Here is a 23,799-nt window from a genome sequence, read left to right as displayed (position 1 = left end):
ACATCACGCACCGACTGACTTCAGTCGGGCACCCACAGTCCAACGGCGAAGTCGAGGTGACCAACCGGACCTTACTCCACGGACTCAAAACCCGACTAAATGAAGCCAAAGGCCTCTGGGTCGACGAGCTAGGCTCCGTTCTGTGGGCTTACCGAACGACTCCCAGCGTTCCGACCGGGGAGTCGCCTTTCAGCTTGGCCTATGGAACGGAGGTAATGATCCCGCTCGAGATTGGACTGCCGTCTATGAGGGTCGAGCGGTGCCAAGAGCCGGACAACTCTGACTGTCGGAGGGCCGACCTAGACCTCCTCCCCGAACAGCGAAACGAGGCTCAACTTCGCATGGCTTCATACCGACAGAAGGTTGCTCGGTATTACAACGCCAAAGTCAGACCAAAATTTTTCAGGCCTGGTGACTTAGTCCTGAGGAAGGCAGAGGTCTCAAAGCCCCTGGACCAAGGGAAGCTGGCTCCGAACTGGGAAGGGCCCTACAAGGTAGCAGACACCTATGGTCCGAGAGCCTACCGACTGGAGACCCTTGAAGGGAAACCCATTCCCCGAACGTGGAACGCCGACAACCTGAAGTTATATTACCAATGAACTTTGTACTTGTCCAGTCGGAATACAAATCCGGTTTGAAATCTCAGAGTTTTAACTCTTCGACTAACGATCGGCGCTCACCAAGGTCAAGCCCCGACATGCCGACTTGGACTTGGTATCCGCCTGAAACCGACGACCCTATCATCGGTGACGCATCGGACTCTTACGAGGACCGATATACCTATATGGACGGGAGCTACACTCCTTCGACCTTCAATGACACATCGGACTCTTACGAGGACCGATGCATCTATATTGACGGGAGTTGACATTCCTTCTACGGTCGAACTTTCAGGCCAGACCATCGGCTGACATGCCGGTCGAGCCCCGACCAAAGAAAGGCGAAATGCCTGCGCGACCGACGTCGCGACTCCCGACCGAGCTACAGCCGGTCGAAGGATATTCGGCTTGCCACCGTCTATCGTACAATACGACCTCAGTCGCATTCATGATTCACCGACCGGGCTACGGCTGGCCGGAAGATATTCGGCTTACCACCGTATATCGCGAGGCGCAGTACAGATACCCGACACAAGGGTATCGGGGTCCGACTTATCGGTGCTCCCTCAACTGAATGCGCCGGACGACATTCGACTGAATGCGTTGGAAGGGACCCGACTACCGAACCTTTACCACGGTCGGTCGGCTTTCGACTCAACGAATGCGCCCGACTTACGGCCGGAGGAAGGACTCCCGACATAATACTTCGACCATCAAGGGCCGATCTTAAGTCGGGACTTGGCCTACCTTCGTGGCGGCGTGGGTTGCCGAACGTCCTAACCGACCTATATAAATTGGCAACTCACGTGTTCGGATGCATTCCACAACTCATGAAAGAAAGAAAAACAGACAGAGGAAAAAGTTAAGTTTAAAAACTGATTTCATTCAAAGTCAAAAGAAGTTTACAAAGTCAGGCCGAAGCCCGATTACGAGTGTTCTAAAAAAGGAAAAGACAAAAAGAAACCAAAAGTCGGCAAGGCCGCGATCATCCTTCCGAGTCGATCTCCTCGACCGACGGAAGATCGGGGATAACCGATGTATCGACCACGATCGACGCTGGGTCGACGGCCGAAGCAGGACCGTCGGTCGGCGGGGGGCTGGCAGTCGGTGCCACTTGCTCCGGGACGGCTTCCTCCGCCACGGCGATGCCTCCCGATGGAGGGTCGGCCATCTCTTCAGTAACTTGCTCCGCGGCCCCCGGCGGGACGATACTGCTGAGGTCCAGCTTCGGGTACAGGGCCTGGACCGTATCCCGACCGTCCTCGTACCCCACCCGGTACGACGCGAAGCCAGACTCCAACATTTCCTCCCGGTACTGGTCGGTGGCACGGAAGTCGTCCATCGCCCGGCTTGCCGACTCCTTCGCCGACCTTGCTTCCTCTTCTGCCCGGCCGAGCGAGTCCATTGCCGACTCTGCTTCTGTCTTCGCTATGTCGGCGTCGGCCTAGGCGATTGACAGATCCTCCTCAGCTTTGGCGAGCTTCTCCAGGCTGACCCGAAGCTGCTCGCGCTCGCCTTCGAGTTCGGCGGCAACGCCATCCCGCTCGCGCCGCAGACGATGCACGGTCCGGCCCTTGCGTTTGGCTTCTTTTCTGGCCGACCTTAGCTCGGACCCGAGGCGGGAGACTTCGTCCACCAACTTGGCCTCCCGGTCGGTCGACTGCTTCAAGTGGTCGACCAGCATTGCCCGGTCGGCTTCGACCGCCGCCGACCTTTCTTTCCAAGCCGCCCGGACGTTCCCGAACCTCCGGTATCCGGCTTCAAGCTCCGACATGGTGTAGATCAGCTACCGACGCAAGCGTTTCGTCAAGAAAACAAAGTAACGAAAATACTAAGAAAAAAAAGAGGCGAAACAGGACTTACCTCGACCATGGTCGGGTAGAATGAAGACAACATCTCGGTCACTTGCCGAGACTTTAGCGCCTCCACGTCGGCTGGGAGGAGGATTCCCTGGCACAGCCTCCTGGCCAGGTTGTGGTCGGCCAACGCCGACGCACCTTCGGGGAACCGTGCGCTGGACGGCACGGTGTGACTCCTCGACCTCGTGTCGTCTGCGGGATCCATCGGGGCCTTCCCCCGATCGGCCGCCCCGACCGACGGAACCGGCAGGGAGGGGATGCTCGAGTTTGAACCGGCACCCCCCGTAGCGGCCGCAGACGCCGTCGGATGGTGTTCGGTTTCCCGAACGTCATTCGGCTCCACCGCTGCCGGCGAGGCCACCGATGTCCCTTCGGCCGCGTCTTCCACCGGCCTCTCCTCCGGATGTGCTGCCGGAGCCGCGAGCGCTATCACCGGCTCCGACTGGTCGGTCGCTGACGCTTCAACGGTCGGCACCGCGGGAGTGGGCTTCTTCGGTGGACGCGAAGGTCCTGCCCCCGATGCCGGCCTCTTCCTTGCTGCATACTGCCGAATCTCGACGTCGGTTGGCCGCATCCTTGGAGGTGTCCCTGCGATACCGACAGAAGTGTTAATCTAAGAACCGGAATAAGGGCCGAATGAAAAGAGGACCGGAGGATCGGGCGATACCTAGTCGGGGGACCAAGCTCAGGCCGGCGTCATAGAGAGCTTGTTCGGTAACAAGCTCCCTCTGCTTCGGAACCGACATGTCTTTAAGTCGGTGGAAGTCCTCCCAGTCGTCCGCCTCTACCCGGCTGTTGTCGTTTGCTTCGGTTCGAGGCACGCCCCAGTGGGAGGGGAAGCCCCAAGGAGATGGAGATGAGACGAAGAAAAACTGGTTCTTCCACCCGTGGATGGACGATGGAAGACCAGTGATGAAGGAGAGACCCTTCCGGGGGTTGAAGAGCCACCACCCTCAGGCTTTAGGGTGGGGTCGGAGCACAAAAAATGCCCGGAAGAGCGAGATACGAGGGTTGGTCGGCAGAAGCTGACACAACAGCGCGAAGCTGATTATCAGTCGGACAGAGTTCGGTGCCAATTACGCCGGACAAAGTCCGTAATAATCCAGCAGATTCCGGACGAACTCCAGAATCGAGAGCCGAAGACCCGCGCGAAGATCTTCGACGTACGGCGCCAGCTGGCCCGGCGGAGGATTGTTAACCCGACCGCCGACCCCTAGGGCGGAAAGTTGAAACTGCTCCGGGATGCGATACTGCTCTCGAAGCCGATCAACGTTCGGCCCCGAAAGCGAGGAAACCTCAGCTTTCGGAGTCGACCGAGAGTCATCGGTCGGATTTCCCGACCGAGCCCCCCGTGACGGATTTCCGGCCATCACACCAGAACCGAACAAGAAGCAAAGAAGAAGAAGAAGGAGAGGAAGAAGGAGAGGAAGAAGAAGAAGAGGAAGAAAAAAGGGAAGACCACGAACCGGAAATGAACCCTTTGGGGAGCGGGAGGAGAGACGACTGCCGGCGACGACGGAGAAATCGTCCGGACAGAGTCTCTGCAGCAAAAACGTCAAGATGGGGCTCTGAGTGCAGATGGTCCTATATATATAGGGCCGTCCGACGGCCAAGATGCCCCCGCGCCGACCAACGTTTCCCGGATGTGCGACACGTGGCAGCCTCCGGGCCCTCCCTTTGGCCCGATGATTCGGCGCACCCATCCCGGGACGACCGCACCGCCTCCATTTAATGCGAGGGGCGCCGGCCCAACCACCTCCGACACGTGGCGAAAGGGGCCGCGGTTCCGAATTAAAGCGCCCGCGGCGATTCGCGTTCTCGATGGGACGCCTGACAGCGCACCGCGCTCCCAGAATCGACGCTGGGCGACGGTCTGCGTTCCCCAGAAGGCGCCGGATATTCGATCGCCTGACACCGAATCGTCCGGCACCCGACCTCCTGACACCGACATGACACCTGACGCCGACAAGACGGGACGTCTGACGACGACAAGACGGGACGTCTGATACCGACGTTACATCCGATGTCAGCGAATCGCTCGGCATTCATGAAGCGCCTGACATCGTATCCACTCACGGTACGGTCGGAATTTGGCACACAGTGATTCCACTCCTAGTCGCCCAGCATCGCTGTCCGAGCAATAGCATCGGCCAGCTCACCGTCCGACTCAGGAGTGGAGGGGGGCAACTGTTGGAGAATACCCACCGACCGACCGACCGACGGTCGGAGGGACCGACCGACAGCCGGAGCGACCGACCGATCGCCGTTCAGCCGACCGATCGATCGACGGGCGCCATCACCGGCCAATTAACGGCCCATAACCGACTGAGGATGTGTCGGTCGGGCATACTTTTCCTGTTTTCCCGACCGACTGAACCAGGGAGTCTGATGGCCGACTCACGTAAGACTCGCTGACCAACAAAGGGGCCCGAATCTCCACCCGACGCCACACAGCTGGCCACCGACCTAGGGTTGGTCGACTCCTCCGATCGCCGTACAGCCGTCAGAGCTTGTCAGTCCTGACAGCAACATGCGGCACTGCCACCTAGGGGCATTATCCCGCCTAGGGCATTGTCAACCCTAGTGATTTGACAGCCCCACGACGGTATGACACTTTTACGGCGACTCTGACAGTCTACAGTGAGTTGACAATTCCTCAATTATCCGCGCCATTAATGGCGACGCCATACCATGCTCCATTATATAAATCGGGGAAGGCAACAGTGCAGGAGACCTCCATTTCGACTTTGAAACCACAGGCTTGCTCTCCTCTCTCTCTCTCTCTCTCGATTGAGCTCTCTGTCTTCATTTCACTGTTGCCCAACCACCTCTCTGACTTGACCGTCGGAGGGTCTCCCGCTGGAGCCACCTCCGGTCAGTGTGGACTTTCCTTTTTGCAGGCGCTCGTTTTCCGGCGATCAGGCGACGAGGGGATTGGCCGCAACAGCCCTCTTAATACCTCTTGCCATTTATAAGTACAACATTCTTGGTTAAAAAATCTGGAGCACGCCACTTCATTCCAGGCTTGAGGCACCAATTCTATGTGAATGTTGATTACTGTTTATATGGTATTTTAGGAGGTATTTGATCAGAGAAAGTTGGGGTCTAGAATCGAAATAGAAATAGATAACTTCTAAAGTTCTATTCCTATTTCAATTTCAGGATAGGATGAGAATAATCTAATTTATCTAAAATTCAATCTCTACTCTCTTTCAAAGATTAAAATTTTCATTTTGATTTCGGTCGTAAGCCAAATACCTCAAGAGATTTGATCATTCCGATTTTGATTTTCATTTTTATTCTGATTTTTGTTGGGAACCAAATTTCCCCTTAAGATTCTAATTAATATATACACCAATCCCCCACTCCTATGATTGGTGCTCCAAGCAAAGAATGAAGCGGTTTTGATTCGCCAGCAAACTTTCATAGAAAATGTAAATAAATATAGTTAGCACACAAGTTGAAAGTGATGTTGGTCACAATAGATAAATATCAAAAAGATTAATCAAACAAAATATCATGACCGTTCGTGCTTTCTCCAATATGGCACAACATCGTAGTCAAAAATGAGAAGCCATTGTTGACCCCACTTTGACCAAAATTTCAATGTATCCGCCATTCATCCGTCTTCTCGGAATGTTATTTGACAAAACCATCTTCTCGCTACATCCTGCGTAGACCATCGGTAGACTTCTGTTGGCCTACAGGGAAGAAATGATACAATTGTAAACCTCGGCATGGCCCTCTCTAGTGAAACGAGTTAGGTGGACTAAATCAATTGATCTAACAAAGAATAAAGCATGGTTTTCTAATCCATCCAAATGATTACACAAGAGACATATGGCAATTAGTGTCAGTGGAGTTAGTCTATATGGGTAGGCAAGGGTCCATTTAGTGTCTAAAGCTTACATCACATGAGGATCATCCCAACTGAACACTCCACTCACAACCTAGTCCTTCCTTTCCCATCAGCGCAATTGCATCCTAACAACTATACTGTATCATATAAAAGTAATGATACAACAATGCAATGAATGTATAAAGTACTTATTTAATTCACCTCTTTGGATGGATTTTATTTTCCAGTCAATTATAGCCAATACTATACTCTAAGTTACATATATTATTGTAAATAACTCTTAAAGTAGTAGAGGCACAAGGGAAAACCTCTCTTCCGGCTAGAAACAGGGGTCGTGTTCACCACGTTAAGTGTAAGCAATGGTGTCGTTATTCGAGGGGTGGACCTGCCACCTTTGACGTCTTTGATGGTTGCCGGTGTGACTCACCGACACAAAACGAGTCATTTAATGCCCGAATTTCCCCTTTAGATTTTTCTCAATGCAAGTCCAAATGAATCACTCGCTCTCCGAGAGAAGGAAAATGGAGAAAGAGAAAAGAAACCACTAGGCGTTTGGATGTCCGTGGTTGCGAGCAATCTATGGGTCAGCTTTTGATTACCCTATAAAATTCATACCAACTGTTACGGTGCCCAACAAAATATACTATTAGTTTCATATTAATTGCGAGTTAAAAATATCCCGGGGATACAACGATGGACCATCAATCTTTTTCACATGAAGTATTTTTTAAAAAATAAAATCATGAAATCTATGGATCAAAACAAATAATACCTCACGTGCTGATCCACGAGCTCTTAGACCTAACAGCAGCATATTAGAAAGGAGACTACCCCGTAATTGTGGGGCTCCTTCCATCTGCATACAGCTTGTGGTAAAAATAAGAAAGCCACCTCTCTTCTACACCACAGTATCAATATATGGTACGAGACTTTTAGGATGATTGAATCATCATGGTGGATTATCATAGACAACGGTACAAAAAATTGACAAGTAACCAAGTAAAGATTTGTAGCTTTCATTTTACCTCATATACATGCATAAATATATTATTGCATGTGAAGGAAAATGAAAATATACGAGTATGCAACTTTAATATTTTGTGAGGAAAAATATGAATATGCAACTTCAATGTCCTTGAGATGTGATGGCTTTGATTGGAATGAACCAAAAAAAATAGGCAAAGAAAGGGAGAGGTGAATTGGATAAGTAACTAAGCTTTAATTTATGATAGAATTGCTGTTCCTAATATATAGATGGATAGATTGATGTTAACATCCCGAATTCTTGGGATTATAAAATGAGAAGTGCCTTTCAGTTTTGCCAATTCTTTTCCAAATAAAACCCAAGCATGCAAACAACTCCAAATAATAGAGGAAGATTATGGTATTATGGGTTTCCAATCAATATCAAAACACAGGATGACAAAGAAAAGCTAAAGTTGTAAAGAACTCTTGGAACTAGTGATTGGGGGGTGAAGGTCCATTATACATTTGTGGAAAGCACTCCATACCGAAAATTTTGGTACACCAGACATATTTTTTGATGGTTGCTCCAGACGGTTGTCAGTAGTAATTTTAGCATTGACCTATACTCATACCCTTTACAATATAACTCAAAAATGAAATAACAAGAGGAAGGAAGAAGCTAAAGAAATCACTAATCTTTGTGGTTGCATTTGGTGCATCGTCAGGCAATCTTGGAAGGTAATCTGAATTATCTTCAAGATAGATTACCACCATTAAATTATCAGCAATGTTGATTACTGTGTTTGATATATGTAGATAATGTTGCAGTAAAATTACTGAAAATCTTGATTGATATATTTGGTATGACAATCAGATTATCGGTAATATGAAATCAAATTCCTAAAATACCTCCTTAATTTTATAATAATAATAATAATAATATATTATATTATTATATATAATGATATTTATATAATTATTATAATATAATATATTTTAATATAGTATATTGTAATATTACATTATGATATTATAATAAATTATTATAATATAATAAATATATTATTTTATTTTAATAATATAATAATATATTATATTATACTATATTATTATATATAATAATATTATATTATATATTATGTTATATTAATAAAAGATATTCTTATAATATATTATAATATTAATATATTAATATATTACAATATATTATAATATAATAGTATAACAATATAGTTAATATATTGTTATATAGAATAATATTTATATAATATACATTACAATATATATCAATATATAATATTATATGATAATATAATAATACATTATTATAATATAATATAATATACTATATTATTTTATATAATAATATTATATCATATGCTATATTATATTCATATAAGATATCAATATAATATAATATATATTATTATAATATATAATAATAATATAATAATATATAGTAATATAATATTAATGATATTTATATAATTAATATGACATAATATATTTTAATATAGTATATTATAATATTATATTATAATAAATTATTATAATATAATATAATAATATAATATACTATACTATATTATTATATATAATAATATTATATTATATATTATGTTATATTAATAAAAGATATTATTATGATATATTATAATATTCATATATTAATATATTACAATATATTATAATATAATAATGTAACAATATAATTAATATATTGTTTTATATAATAATATTTATATATTATATATTACAATATATTAATATAATATATAATAATATATGATTATATAATAATAAATTATTATAATATAATATAATACACTATATTATTATATATAATAATATTATATTATATACTATATTATTTTAATATAAGATATTAATATAATATAATATATATTATTATAATGTATTATAATAATAATCAAATAATATGTAACAATATAATATTGTAATAATATAATAATATAATAATGATGTAATATAATATAATATAATAATATAATACAATATAATTTATTGTTATATATAATAGGATTCATATAATATATATTATAATATATTATCATATACTATTTATTGTAACACAATATAATTACTATAATAATATAATAATAATATAATAATAATATATTATATTATAATATATTATGTCATATTATTATATATAATAAGGGGAGGGTGAGAGCCATCGGAGAAGGGGTATGGAGGGATGGATTTTGTATGATTTTTTTTTGAAGAATAATTTTGTCCAAAATTTTTTTACAATATTGCCAAATAAGTGTAATCTGGATAGCCACTTCTCCCTAAGGTAATCCAGATTACCTCCTGAGAAATAATCTGGATTGCCAAAGTTATCTGGATTGCTATTCAAAAAACATACTAAACACAATAATCTGATGGGCCCATGTTAAATTACCAGCAATCTGGATAGATTACCAGCTACCAAATGCAACCTGTGTTCTTTGATTTTTAGGCACCACAAATCATCTTGGAAATAAATTGTATTGGTTTAATAAATACCTGTCCCCTTCGCATTCCATTCAGAGCACATTTCCATTCAGGTGTGTGGTGGTCCATCAACATCGCCATGGTGCATTCCATACACACTTTTAAGTATACCATGAACTTTGAGAGAAGCTAGGATGGTATAAATGCTAATTCAGGTGAAGATTAAGTGACAGCTGACCTAGATGCAACATATACAAGATTCGATTAATTCGTGCCTAACATCAAATATATTTCACACGTGTCAGGCTCCTTTTGGTGCATCGCGATGCCATGGACTCGATTTCAGCACCATAAAGCAAGCAACTCATTTTGGTTTAGTGGATTTTAGCCTAACCATTAATTCCTACTTATTATATAAGTCTCCTGCAACATGACCAACTGTGACCCTATGAGATCTAAAAGGGAACACTAAATAAAAAAGATGGACAGGATCTTCAGCATTATCGGTAAGATCCCCTTTAATTTGTGATATGTCCCTGCCTAATGATTTCATCCACCTCTGTGACTATAACTTTAGGAAGCAAAATTTAGATAAGATTGCTGAAACATCAAATTTTCGGTGGAGCATGATCCAATCTCAGCGCATCAATCTGATGGCCATAGACATCATCATCCTAGCATACATCTCAAATGCCAATCATACAGGATTAAATCTAGTGCTAGTTTTTTTTTTTTAAAATAATTTTTGGCTTTGCATTAATAATTGATGATAGTTTCTTCTCCCCTATAGTTTAGTATGGGATCCTGTACATGACAATGGAATAAAACTAATCCTCATTCCCTCCAATTTAAAAGCATTTCCAGCAGCTTTGCCATGGACCCAATCATGACTTGGAATTGGTGTGTTTTCTTATTTACTTAGAAGTCATGGGGTCTTCACTTGCCAGCTCAAGTCCATTAGCTTTGATTAGTGCAACTAGAACTCACATGACCAGAAAGATTAATTCACTTTGACTATATGATTAATTATTTGCATAGCTTAATAATAAGTTCATCAGTTTCTGAGTCAATGGTGACGCGGATTGTTTCTCAGATAACAAGTCAATAGTCTTTTTTAAGAATAAGAACAAGTCAACAGTCAACAATAGATGCTCGCCCACTCTTGTCGGCATAGATCCACATAGTTTCCACCTCAGCATCTGACTTGCCAACCTTGAAGAATGCCAGTGGCAAGTAGAAAAGATTAAAAAGAAAAAAAAAGAGGTTTGTGTGGTGTACTGGTGTGTACATGTTGCTGGTAAATAAATTACCCTATATTAAGTACTCAAGTTGACCTTTTAAGTGCTGCTCTAGGTCAGCGACCAGTTTCCAGTTTGATGTGGTATTTGACCTTCGTTAGTTTTCTCATAGTTATCAGTCTCAGATGAGATTGTATGCCTCCTCCTTGAGAACAAGAGCTGGGCTTGCTAGGTATAGAAGTGGAATCCCAGGCTTGTTTTGGCTTGACCTCCAAGGGGGTTGGATGGGTGTATATATGGGGGCCTTTCATAAGCTTTCAGTACGTACAAGTTCTCCAATTCAAATGGCTTACAGCTGACACCCCTTACATTCCTTAGTGGATACAATCGTTGGACTGGATCATAGGAACATTTCCAGGTTCGGGTCCCAAATGGGTTGTTATGTAACCTTGCCCTATTGAAAGGCCTACCATTTGAAGCCTAGCAAGCCCAAATTTTTGGGACTGTGACTCAACCTGGATGTGGAATGCCAATAGTTTCATGAGTAATTCTTTGCACTCCGCATCCGATGTGGCAAAATTAACGTAAAGCATACTGTAGCAGCCAATTATTCCACATAATGTAATTAATAATAGGGCAAACATTTAATACCATACAATTTTTTTCTCAATTTTTTCTGATGAAAATGTTCTTTTCCTCGATAGAACAAAGAAAAAATAGTATTATTACTTTCTGATGTCTTGTATATTTTTTTGTGAATATATATGACATTCTGAACAATATATACAATTTTTTATATCTTTATATTCTATCCTAAACAATATATATGGCTTCTTGATATCTTATATGACTTTTCATGAATATATATGACATCCTGAATAACATATATGATTTGCTATGAATATATACAATATCCTGATATCCTGAACAATATATATAGCTGTCTGATATCTTATATCACTTTCTGTCAATATATATGATATCCTGAATAATATATATAACTTTCTGTGAATATATAAGACATCCTTATTGTGGCCAACTCCCTGTGGTCTATCGCCGGTAATGAGCACCTGCAAAACAGCGTCCATACTGATCGGATTTATATCCGATGGAAACCCTCCAATGTTTAAGTCAGAGAGAGAATTGGTGAACAGTAGACTTGAAAATTCAGAGTAGCAGAGCTTTGGCCAGAAATGACTTACCAGTGCTGTTCTCTTACCTCTTTTTATAGATGAGATTGTTGTAACCGTCGGACGTGATCCTGCATTTTATGGTGCTAAATCATTGGGCCATAATCACGTGTGGATCGTTAATCCCTACTAATTATGCCACGATATGTGGTTGGTAACCGCCTGTGACGGTTACGATATATTAAGTAGATTAACCAACCATATATTGGTCATATGAAGGATTGTTGGCTGATAGTTCTATTGTGCTGACAGTTCAAGTTATTTGCTATTCATCAGTAATAATTGAACATTAGTCGGACATTGGCCATAGATCGGTGTGATTCGCTTTATCGGTCGATAAAGAGTCATCTCATATTCAACCGATGTAGAGTCAGGATTGCGCGTTTGGTCAGTTGGCCGTTGCAAAATCAGAGTCGGGAGTCGGTTGACTAGAGTCAGGGGTCGATTGACTTATCCCAACAGTTTCCCTTCACTCCCGAGTCCAAGGTGGACCGACGTGTGTATTGCCATGTGGTTCGTCACGTTGGACGAAGGGAGTTATTTCATATCATATAGAGCTTTGATTCTGTAGCCACTTTCTCCGGGATACGGGTAATCGACTGTTTTGTCATTTTGGTGAGTGTAGAACCATCTTTAAACTGCCATATTAACAGGACGATTCGATATCAGTCATCAGTGTCAGGCATCGTTTTGGAGAGGTGAACCGATGCTGGATGATTTAATTCTGACAGGTAAATTTCCGCCATGTGTCCAAATGTTATCGGGCCAGGGCTGTTCATGCGGATAATGATGATGTGGCTTAATCTGGTGCAGGTGCGTTGAACTGTCGGATCGGTGGTTGGTCCAGATATTGCCACGTGTCTGCATCTAAAGCAGTCTCGATTCGGCTGTTTCAATCTTGACCGTTGAGCGATCCTCTATATATAGGGCCGCTCTCAATCAAATTTTTACTTTTCATTTTCTCTTTTCTGGTACTGGGACTCTGCCAGAAGATCACCTCAGCGTCTAAGGATTGTTCCTTTTATCTTTTTCAGGTTTAGTTCCCTCTTCTTGAACTCTCTAGTCATTTTCCTGATGGCTCGGACTTTTTCTTTTAGGGATGATCGACCGGAGAGTCTGACGGATGAATCTCAGTCGAGTTTGGAGGTAGAGGTTTCTTCACTTTCGAAGTCGAACGTTGAGCGACTTCGAAAGCAGTATTGTATCTCAGAGTAATATCAGCTCTTCGCATCTGGTACCGATGGTCGGATGAATACCCCTCCTTCGGACCAGATAGCTTTTTACGTCGAAGATCTTCGGGCAGATCTTCAATTTTCAATTTCGGAGTTTGTCCGAAATATTTTGGACTATTACGATCTTTGTCTGGCTCAGCTGGTTCTGAACTCGATTCGGCTGATAATCAGTTTTGCCTTATTGTGTCAGTTGTTGCCTACTGAACCTCGCCCTTCGCTTTTTCGTGCTTTCTTTATCCTCCTACCTCATCCAAAAGCCAGAGAGTGGTGGTTCTTCAACCTTCGAAAAGGTCTTTCTTTTATCACCGATCTTCTATCATCCATTCATAGATGGAAGAATTAGTTCTTTTTTGCTTCTTCCTCTCTTCCTTGATTTTTTTTTCATTGGGATGATCCAAGAACCGGTCCCAATGACAACAGTCGAGTAAAGGTCGGTGATTGGGAAGACTTTCATTGGTTGAAAGATATGGTGATCCCATCGCAGAAGGAGCTTGTGACCGAACAGGCTCTTTATGACGCCGGCCTTAGTTCGGTCACTCATTTAGGTACAATACGGTGAATTATTTCTAACTATATTCTTCTTCTTGTCCGTTAGGTCGTGCTGACCTTTGTCGTAATTCCAGCCATACAGTTGAGAGTGCGAGTATCGAATGCTGACATCCGTCAACATGCTGTTAGGAAGAGGGTAGCGTCTGAGGCTAGGCCTTCCTGATCGTCGAAAAGGAATCAGGCTGACGCTTCGATGCAGGCTCGTGTTGCCGTTTCGATGCCAGTGCCAGTTGCTGTCTTGGCTGAGGAACCCAATGCACCATCTGTGTCGGCTTCTGAGCCGGTTCTGGCATTGTCGGCCCTGACAGTGCTTCCTGCCATGCCGTCTGAAAAAAGGGCAGTGAGGGGAGCTACCGAATCAACATCGGTAGTTCTACCAACTGAGGAGGTCCGGGTCGAGGGAGAAGGACCCGAACAATCTGCAGCTATACCAGTTGCTTCTTCAATCGATGCTTCTTTGGCGCAGACAAGTTCGAGCTTTCCCTCACTCTCGAACATGGGGCCACCGATCGATGATCGAAAAAAAGCTCCGTTGACTTCGATGGAGGATGCAGCATCCGAGGGCCGCGCTATTCATATCAACATTCAAATACCTAAAGATGAATCGGCCCTGGTCAACCCGACATTGGCCAAGCGACTATGCCACGCCACTCTTCTTCCGACTGATCGGGAGAGACGGAGAAGACGAACAGTGGCCGAGATGTTTTTATTTTTTTATCTGATGATAATCGGAGTAAGTTCCTTTCCTTCTCCTTTTTCCTTTTCTTCTTCTTTCTTTTTTTTATTTTTAACGACTTATCTTCTGTTCGTAGTTGATCCACGACATATTTGACTTGGAAGCTGGCTATGGGAAGGTCAGCGACTTTCGTCGGTTGTGGATGAATAAGGTAGCAACCACCGAAGTTGAGAAGGCGGCTGCTCTCGAGTAGCTTAAGATGGCTGCTCTCGAGTAGCTTTAGTCAGCTGCTGAGCGGGAAGCCAAGTTTCAGGAGGAGATTTTTCGATTAACTGATGATCTAGCATCTTTTGGAGCCGAACTGGTGTCGGCTCGCACTGAACTTGAGTCGGCCTGTAAGAAAATTTTAGCTCTTGAGTCGCAAGTCAAGGGCAAGTAACACTTAATCCATTGGCTTTGATGGGAGCTAGACGGATGTATTACAGAGCTTGAAGCCGAACGTAGTCGACATCGAGCCAGCCTGGAAAGGTTAGCACTGGCCAAAGAGGAGTCATCTTCCACACAAGCCGATGCTGATTTGGCGAGGGCAGAACCAGAGTCATTAAAGGAGGTGCTGAGTCAGACGGTTGAGGACTTCAGGGATTCAGAAGAATACAAGAAGGAGATCCTCGAAAGTGGCTTCGCTTCATACTGTGTCAGGTAAGAAGACAGTCGGGATGTAGTCGAAAAATTGTATCCGCACCTCGACTTAAGCAGCATCATCCTTCCAAGGTCAGAAGAGGGGGCTGCCGAAGAAGAAGTTGCACCGACTCATGGGGGATCACCGACCATGTTTGAAGTTGTTCCTGTTATTGATTCTACACCAGAGCGAAGGGACAGGGGTGACGATGAGCATTGATCGGTGTAATTTTATTTTCTTTCTGTAATTAGATCTGTAATCGGACTTCGATCCAGTTTTGTACTCTTTTTCGATAATGAAAGAGAATTTTATCCAAGTGTAGGCTGTATATCCTCATTGTCGTAGAATTGTAGTCGGATAACCAAATATTAATCAGTAGTCAGATAATCGGTAGTAATTGTGGGGTCACCCGTTAGTCGCATATCTGTTTGACATACTCAAGTATTAGAAAAAATGGTAATAAGCTAAATCCCTTCCATCTGACTTTAGTCGAATTAGTACGTCAGGTTATTTGATAATCGATGGCAAGCCGAATATCCTTCGATCGATTGTAGTTGAGTCGGTATGATTTCAATCCGAGCTCGATCGTATTGGCATAGCATTCTGCTTAGTTAGGACTAAATCGGCATAATCGGCTTTTACAGTGGAAAGCCGAAATATGTTTGACACCAAGGCATAGTTCGCATTGTGGCTTTTACAGTGAAAGCCATAGTTGTAGTCGGTTTTTATAGGAAAAAACTGAAGTATGTTTTGTACCGAGATAGTCGATAGCGCGGCTTTTATAGTGAAAGTTGGAGTGTAGTTGAAGTCAGTTTTTTGGCTTTTACAGTGAAAGCCGAGATAGTCAATCTTCTGGCTCTTACAGTAAAAGCCAAAATATAGTCAGTGTTGAGATAAAGTCGGTCCTCTGGCTTTTACAATGAGAGTCGTGATACGGGCTATGCGTAGGTTTTTATCATGAAAATCAGGATATAGTCGATTGACCGTCCATCTGTCGGTTCATTACAACCCGAGTAGTTGCATTTGGGAGAAAGTTGACTAGAATAAAATATCTGTTGCACTTTTATTAGCGAATTGTTGAAACAATAATAGCTTCATCATCAGGAGTTTGAATTCTTCGAACATCCTCCTCTGAAAAAATTATTACAATAGAGTTGTCATCCTTTCGTCGGCTCTCCTTTGAAAGTCGCCCCTCAGTTCAGTTGTCCGAAGATCATGTTGATCACTCCCGCAGTCGATTGATTATTTATAGCTTTCTCAGTTTGCGACTGAGGTCGTCGATCGGCAGGAGGTTGAGCCGACGATCTCTCTGGAACTTCTCGAGGTATCCTCGTCGAATCAGGATCTCTATCTCGTCCTTGAGTTGAATGCACTATTCGGTATCATGACCATGATCATGATGGAACCAACAGTATTTCTTTCGATCGTGGCTCCTTGATGGCGCTCTCATTGGTGGAGGGTGTCGTAGGTATTCCACTCCTTCGATCTCTATGAGGATCTACGTATGAAGAGCAGAGAGAGGAGTATAGGAGTCATATCTGTCATAATTTGGCCTTGGACTCCTTCGAGGTGAGGCTCGCTTATTGAAAGATGGCCGATTTGATTTGGATGGGGCCTCTTTCTTCTGACCCTTACCTTTTGTTTGGCATCGGTTAGAAGCTCCTTCGTCTGCTCGCATATACTTGTATGTACGCTCCAAAAATTCAACATAAGTCTGGGGGAGAGTCTTGTCCAAAGAATATGCAAACTGAGATCCCTTTAGACCTCTCTTCATGGCCGATATAGTCATGTCTTCGTTGAGGTCTTTGACCTCAAGTGTGGTCGCGTTAGAGCAGGCCACAAAATCTCTTAACGATTCAGTCTCTCTCTGCTTGATCGAGAAGAGACTATCGAAAGTTCATGGCGGCCTTCAGCTGATGCTGAAGTGAGCCATGAAGAAATGTTCGAGCTATCCAAAAGAATAGATGCTTCACGACTGAAGTTTGAAATACCAGGCTCAAGCAGCTTTCCGAAGAGTTACCGGGAAGTCGATGCACATAAGGACATCGATTGCCCCCTGAATCATCATGAGAGCCTTGTAGCTCTCAAGATGGTCAATCGAGTTGGTGGAGCCATCGTATGGCTCCACTTGTGGCATCTTGAACTGAGATGGAATCGACTCATCCAAGATGTGTTGGGAAAGAAGTTGTGCGGTGTGAAAGTCGTAGTCGTTGGAAGACTTCCAACCTTCCACTTGAAGTTGAGCAAGTCGGCGATTGATTTTCTGAAACTTGCATTCATAGTCATTGAATCACCGTTGTTGAAAAACTCTGAGAGTGGATCCTCCCGATAAACTTGAAGGTGAAGCAGAAAGCATTGGCGGCTGCTTCCCCTTCCTAATACTATCGTGATGAGAAGGAGAGGAGAAATGCTGCAAGCGATGAGTGACACGTCGAGAGTGCCGATAATGCCGTTGCTCATCTCGACGGGAGAGCCGAGACGGTCGCTTCAAGGAGGGAGAAGGTGATCACCGTGGGTGACCGCGGATGTGCCTGGACGGCACCGACTGTGCCATCGGCTACTCCATCGGTGGCTGTTGCTGCTGCTAGGTTTGTTGCTACTGGAGGCTCTTGACTGCCTCCATCAAGATGTTCATCTGCTGCATAAGTACAACGATCTGGACGTCCATGGTGACCACAAGACGTGAGAAACTAGGCTCTGCTGCTGGAGGAAGTGAAGGAACCTCTCTCTGACGGGAAGAGTGCCTTGCCGATCTGATTGCAGTCGAATGCTGGGCTTTGATTTTTGCCATTGTGTATGATCCTGCCCTCTACCTGGCGCATCAATCTGTTGCGGCCAACTCTCTGTCGCCTGTTGCCAGTAACGAGCACCTACAAAATAGCATCCACACCGATCGAATTTGTGTATGACAGAGATCCTCCGATGCTTAAGTCACAAAGAAAATTGGTGAACAGTAGACTTAAATATTCAGAGTAGCAGAGCTTTGGCCAGAAGTGGCTTACCAGTGCTGTTCCCTTATCTCTTTTATAGATGAGATTGTTGTAGCCGTCGGACGTGATCCTGCATTTTATGACGCTAAATTATTAGGCCATAATCACGTGTGGATCGTTAATCCCCACTAATTGCACCACGATATGCGGTTGGTAACTGCCTGTGATGGTTACGATATATGAAGCAGATTAACCGACCATATGTCGATCATATGAAGGATCGTCGGCTGATAGTTCTGTTGTACCGACAGTTCAAGTCGTTCGCTATTCATCAGTAGTAGCTGAACATTAGTCGGACATCGATCATAGGTCGGTGCGATTCGCTTTGTCGATCGATAAAGAGTCGTCTCATATTTAACCGACGTAGAGTCGAGGTTGCGCATTTGGTCAGTCAGCCGTTGTAGAGTCGGAGCCAAGAGTCGGTTGACCAGAGTCAGGGTTGATTGACTTATCCGAATAATCCTAAATAATATATATGACTTATTGTGTCTTTACATAATATCATATCGGTTATTATGACTTTTTGATATCTTATATAACTTCCTAATAATTTATATAATTTCTCAAACAATATATATAATATTATGATGCCATATATAACTTTCTGTTGGTTATAATAACTAACAGTAAATCATATAAAGATATAGAAAGTCATATATATTATTCAGGATGTTATATATATCCAAAGAAAGTTATATATATTATTTAAGATGTCATATATATTGATAAAAAATCATATAAGATATTAAAAAATTATATATATTATTCAAGATATTATATATATTTAAAAAAAATTATATATATTATTCAAAATATCGTATATATTAACAAGAAGTCACATAAGGTATTAAAAAATTATATATATTATTTAAGATATCGTATATATTCGTAGGAAATTATATATTATTCAGAGTGTCATATGCTTTTACAGAAAGTCATATAAGGCATCAAGAAATCATATATATTGATCAGGATATTACATAAAGATACATAAAGTCATACGTATTGTTTAGGATGTCATATATATTTACAAAAAATTATATATATTATTCAGAATATCATATATATTGATAGAAAGTCATATAAGACATCAGAGAGTCATATATATTATTCAAGATATCATGTATATTCATATAAAATTATATATATTATTTAAGATGTTATATATATTCATAAAAAGTCATATAAAATATCAGAAAGCCATATATATTATTCAAGGTATCATATAAAGACATGGAGTCATATATATTGCTTAGGATGTTATATATATTCACAAAAAATCATATAAAGTATTAAGAAGCCATATATATTATTCAAGATGTCATATAAAGATACGGAGTCATATATATTGCTCAGGATATCATATATATTTATAAAAAATTATATATATTATTTAAAATATTATATACACTCACAGAAAGTCATATATATTATTCAGAATATCATATATACTGACAGGAAGTCATATAAAGCATCAAAAGGTCATATATATTGTTCAAGATGTGATATATATGGATTTTGTTATGATACTTCTTTATAATATTATATTATAAAATATATTTAAGATAATATTATTATTTTTTATATATTTTATTATTTTTAAAAAAATAATATTTATTTTTTTCTCCTCCGCATCCCTCTGCTCATAGGTTCTCCCTGCCCCCCACCCCCTCGCCACCACTCCTTCGAAGCTCTCGCCCGCCCTTCCATCTCTCTCCCTCCATTTGTGGCTTCTCTACACCGCCCCACTTCGACATCCATGGCTCCTCCTACTCCTCGTTCCCTCCCCCCCACCCCTCCTATGGTGCCCCAGACCTTTCTACACCACTAGCTCGTAGCTTCTTTGCACCACCCACCCACGTTCTCACCCACCATGCACCACCTCTCCTTCAAGCACTAGTGGATCTTCTATCCTCGATCCCCCACCACACCCTCTGCCTCCCCCACGGTGCTTGTCGATGACCATGGCTTCTTTGCACCAGTGCCACCAACCCCACCTCCAAGTGCCTCAGCTGTTCCTCTACCCTTGATCCCTCACACCCCCCAACCCTTATGCAACGCCTGCAGAGGACCGCAGCTTCTCTGTGTGTTGGGTGGATGTCTGGCCAGGACACCACCTCCCAAGATCCTTTCAGTACCACGCGATGCAGCAGGAAGAAAGAAGAAACAAAATAAAAGAAAAAACAATCAAAATACGTGGATTAGCCACAAAAGGGCTCGCCTCTACGGGGCATGCAAACTTCACTATGAAAAAAAAATTTTACAAGAGGAGATCTCATCTTCAACCCTTGTACACCCAATTCTCTCTCACTAAAAGTTTTCCTCACAAAAGCTCTCTCTCTCTTGGAAGACCCCCTGAACCCTTGAAGTGCATGGCGACCGCTGTCCAGGAGCCTCTGCTCCTTCTCTCTCAGCACTCTCGCCTCTCTCTTCTCTTGAGTTCCGTACGGGCTTCGTACGGCGTGAAAAATCGATCCACACCCTTTACTGTTCGTCCACAGGCCTTTTAAAGGGTTAAAACAGGGTTTAAACCTAATTAGGTTTAAGAGTCCTAAACAAGCCAAATCAACCTTCTGAACCGTCGGATCGTCACCGAAAACTCCCTGGGCCATCCGATCACGACCGATCTATGGAATAGTGCTGTGGACCGCGTGAAATGCGTGGAAAATGCCCACGCAGTCCACAGGCCCAACCGTGGACCGCCCGATCCACGGTGGACCGGTGAAAAGGGCCAGCAGGGCCGGCCCACTCCCGCGCGCGCCTGGGCCGCGCGCCCGCATGGGTCGCGCGTCCCGCGTGGGCCTAGGTCGCGGGTCTCGCACGCCGCCGCCCGCGGCCGCACCGCTGCCGCCCGCCGTCGGTCGCCGGCGGTCCTCCATCGCCTCGAATCTCATGCCGACTTCAAAAGCTCGTATCTCCTCCATCCAAGCTCCGTTTCGGGTGATCTTGGTCTCGTTGGACTCCATTTTTCGCCGCGAACCTCGCTGTGGGCTCAATGTGGACTGAATCTAGAGGCATCAAATCCTAACAATCTCCACCTCGACTCGATATTCGGCCTCCTCCAAACTCCGAGAACTTTTGGATCTCCTCGCCCCCATGCCCTGGGGCAATCGCCTGCTGATCATGGAAGGGCAAACATGGGAGTCGAGCTAGGCTGCTCGATCCCATCTCCGTCGTATGCTGTGCTCCTCCTGACCTGTGACCTGCTCGGGTCATCGTTCTGCGGCAATAGAAATCTCACCTTGCGACGTCGCCTCTCGTCCCCGATCCATCTCCTGGAGCTCCATCTCGCTCTGGGCTCCGCCTGGCTCCCGAAGCTCCACCTCGCACTGGGCTCCCCGCCAGGTAATAATGTCCTCTGCTCCCCTTCTTCCCCTCCAGCACAATCTTATCGCCGCGTAACACCCTCAGAATTCCTCCACCAGCTACCGTCCTATAGCCTCTTGAATCCAGTCTGCTAAGTGAGATAAGATTCTGCCTGAAATTGGGTATGTATCGGACATCTCCCAATCTCCTCACTGCACCGTCATGTGTCCTCCAACTGATCGTCCCAATGCCTCTGATCGCACAGCTCAATCCATCCGACAAATATACAGTGCCCTCACTGTTCTCCAAGAAGTCAAACTGCTCCTCTCTGTAACATACATGATAGAGGCATGCAGAATCTAATATCCACTGCTAAAAAGAAGTAGATACCTCGTCAGATATCTCCAGGACATCTCCATCTGAATCACTGCCCGCCGTCGCTACAGCAGCCACCGTCCGATTTTTAAGTTGAGAGCAATCTCTGGCTAGATGCCCCAACTCCTCACACCGGTAACACCTGATTTTGCTCAAGTCCCTCCTGGACTTAGACCGCCCTCGTTGCGATCTCCTGTCACTCCGTCTACCGCCTCCTGCTCTTCCAGAAGCCACCAAAGCTGAGCTACCGCCACCTGAGCTTGAAGCTGGGTTCTTCCTCCTGAGAACCTCGTTCTGGAGTATCGCCGCGGTGACCTCGTCCATCTTGATGGTGCTTTTCCCCACTAGAAGAGCAGTCACCAAGGACTCGTACGAAAGGAGAAGCGACGCCAGCAAAACCAATGCCCTGGTCTTCTCCTCAACGTTCTCACCAATGCTGAGAAGGTCGGTGAGGATCTTCTGAAAGTGGCTCAGATGCTCCTGCACACTCTGTCCCTCAGTCATCCGCAGTTGGTAAAACTGCCTCCAGAGGAAAAGAGTGTTGGTGAGAAACTTCGCCATGTACAACTCCTCGAGCTTCGACCACAGCACCGTCGGGGAAGTCTCACTCAGCACATGGATCACCACCTCATCCGTCAGGTACATGCGGATGGTACTCACCGCTTGCATCTGTAGCCATTTCCAATCCCGTACCTCCATGATGGTCGGCTTCTCATCGCACAAGAGAGCATCGATCAACCCCTGTTGGATGAGCACATCCTTCACCCTTGCCTGCCACAAGAAGAAATTGCTCTTACCATCGAACTTGTTGATCTCCATCTTGATTGTTCCTGTCTTCTCCATCTTCAGTCTTGCTCACCACTGCTGCAATTTATATCCTTGTACCGCCTTGCTCTGATACCACTTGTTGGGTGGATGTCTGGCCAGGACACCACCTCCCAAGATCCTTTCAGTACCACACGATGCAGCAGGAAGAAAGAAGAAACAAAATAAAAGGAAAAATAATCAAAATACATGGATCAGTCATAAAAGGGCTCGCCTCCACAGGGCATGCAAACTTCACTATGAAAAAGAAATTTTACAAGAGGAGATCTCACCTTCAACCCTTGTACACCTAATTCTCTCTCACTAGAAGTTTTCCTCACAAAAGCTCTCTCTCTCTTGGAAGACCCCCTGAACCCTTGAAGTGCCTGGCGACCGTTGTCCAAGAGCCTCTGCTCCTCTCTCAGCGCTCTCGCCTCTCTCTTCTCTTGAGTTCTGTACGAGCTTCGTACGGCGTGAAAAATCGATCTACACGCTTTACTGTTCATCCACAGGCCTTTTAAAAGGTTAAAACAGGGTTTAAACCTAATTAGATTAGGTTTAAGAGTCTTAAACAAGCCAAATCAACCTCCTGAACCGTCGGATTGTCACCGAAAACTCCCTGGGCCGTCCGATCGCGATCGGTCTACAGAATAGTGCCGTGGACCGCGTGAAATACATGGAAAACGCCCATGCGGTCCACAGGCCCAATCGTGGACCACCCGGTCCACGGTGGACTGGTGCAAAGGGCCAGCAAGGCCGGCCCGCTCCCGCGTGCGGGCCTGCACGCGCCTGGGCCACGCGCCCGCCCGGGCCGCCCGCCCGCATGGGTCCCGCATCCCGCGCGCCGCAGCCAGCGGCTGCGCCGCTGCCGCCCGCCGCCGGTCCTCCACCGCCTCAAATCTCGTGCCGACTTCAAAAGCTCGTATCTCCTCCATCCGAGCTTCGTTTCGGGTGATCTTGGTCTCGTTGGACTCTGTTTTTCGCCGCGAACCTCGCTGTGAGCTCAATGTGAGCTGAATC

At 44.4% G+C, this 23,799-nt stretch overlaps 1 protein-coding gene across 10 annotated transcripts in view; it reads right to left on the bottom strand.

The window, feature by feature from the left end:
- LOC105056834 (E3 ubiquitin-protein ligase XBAT33) overlaps positions 1 to 23,799 on the bottom strand; it is a 49,131-nt gene that overhangs the window by 9,253 nt on the left and 16,079 nt on the right. For 2 of the 10 annotated variants that reach the window (XR_833894.4, XR_833895.4), the window contains exon 5: positions 5,874 to 6,159. The exons of 1 other annotated variant lie outside the window; for it this stretch is intronic. The gene's annotated coding sequence lies outside the window, so the exon portion shown is untranslated. Of the gene's footprint in view, positions 1 to 5,847; positions 6,160 to 23,799 lie in introns of those variants that run through there. 7 more of the 10 variants (XR_012136265.1, XR_012136266.1, XR_003802403.2 and 4 more) reach the window with 7 other exon arrangements.

Source organism: Elaeis guineensis, chromosome 13 (genome assembly GCF_000442705.2).
Source record: "Elaeis guineensis isolate ETL-2024a chromosome 13, EG11, whole genome shotgun sequence".
Taxonomy (NCBI): Eukaryota; Viridiplantae; Streptophyta; class Magnoliopsida; order Arecales; family Arecaceae; genus Elaeis; species Elaeis guineensis.
The sequence above is the reverse complement of the archived record's forward strand: the minus strand, read 5'-3'. Positions and strand labels throughout refer to the sequence as shown.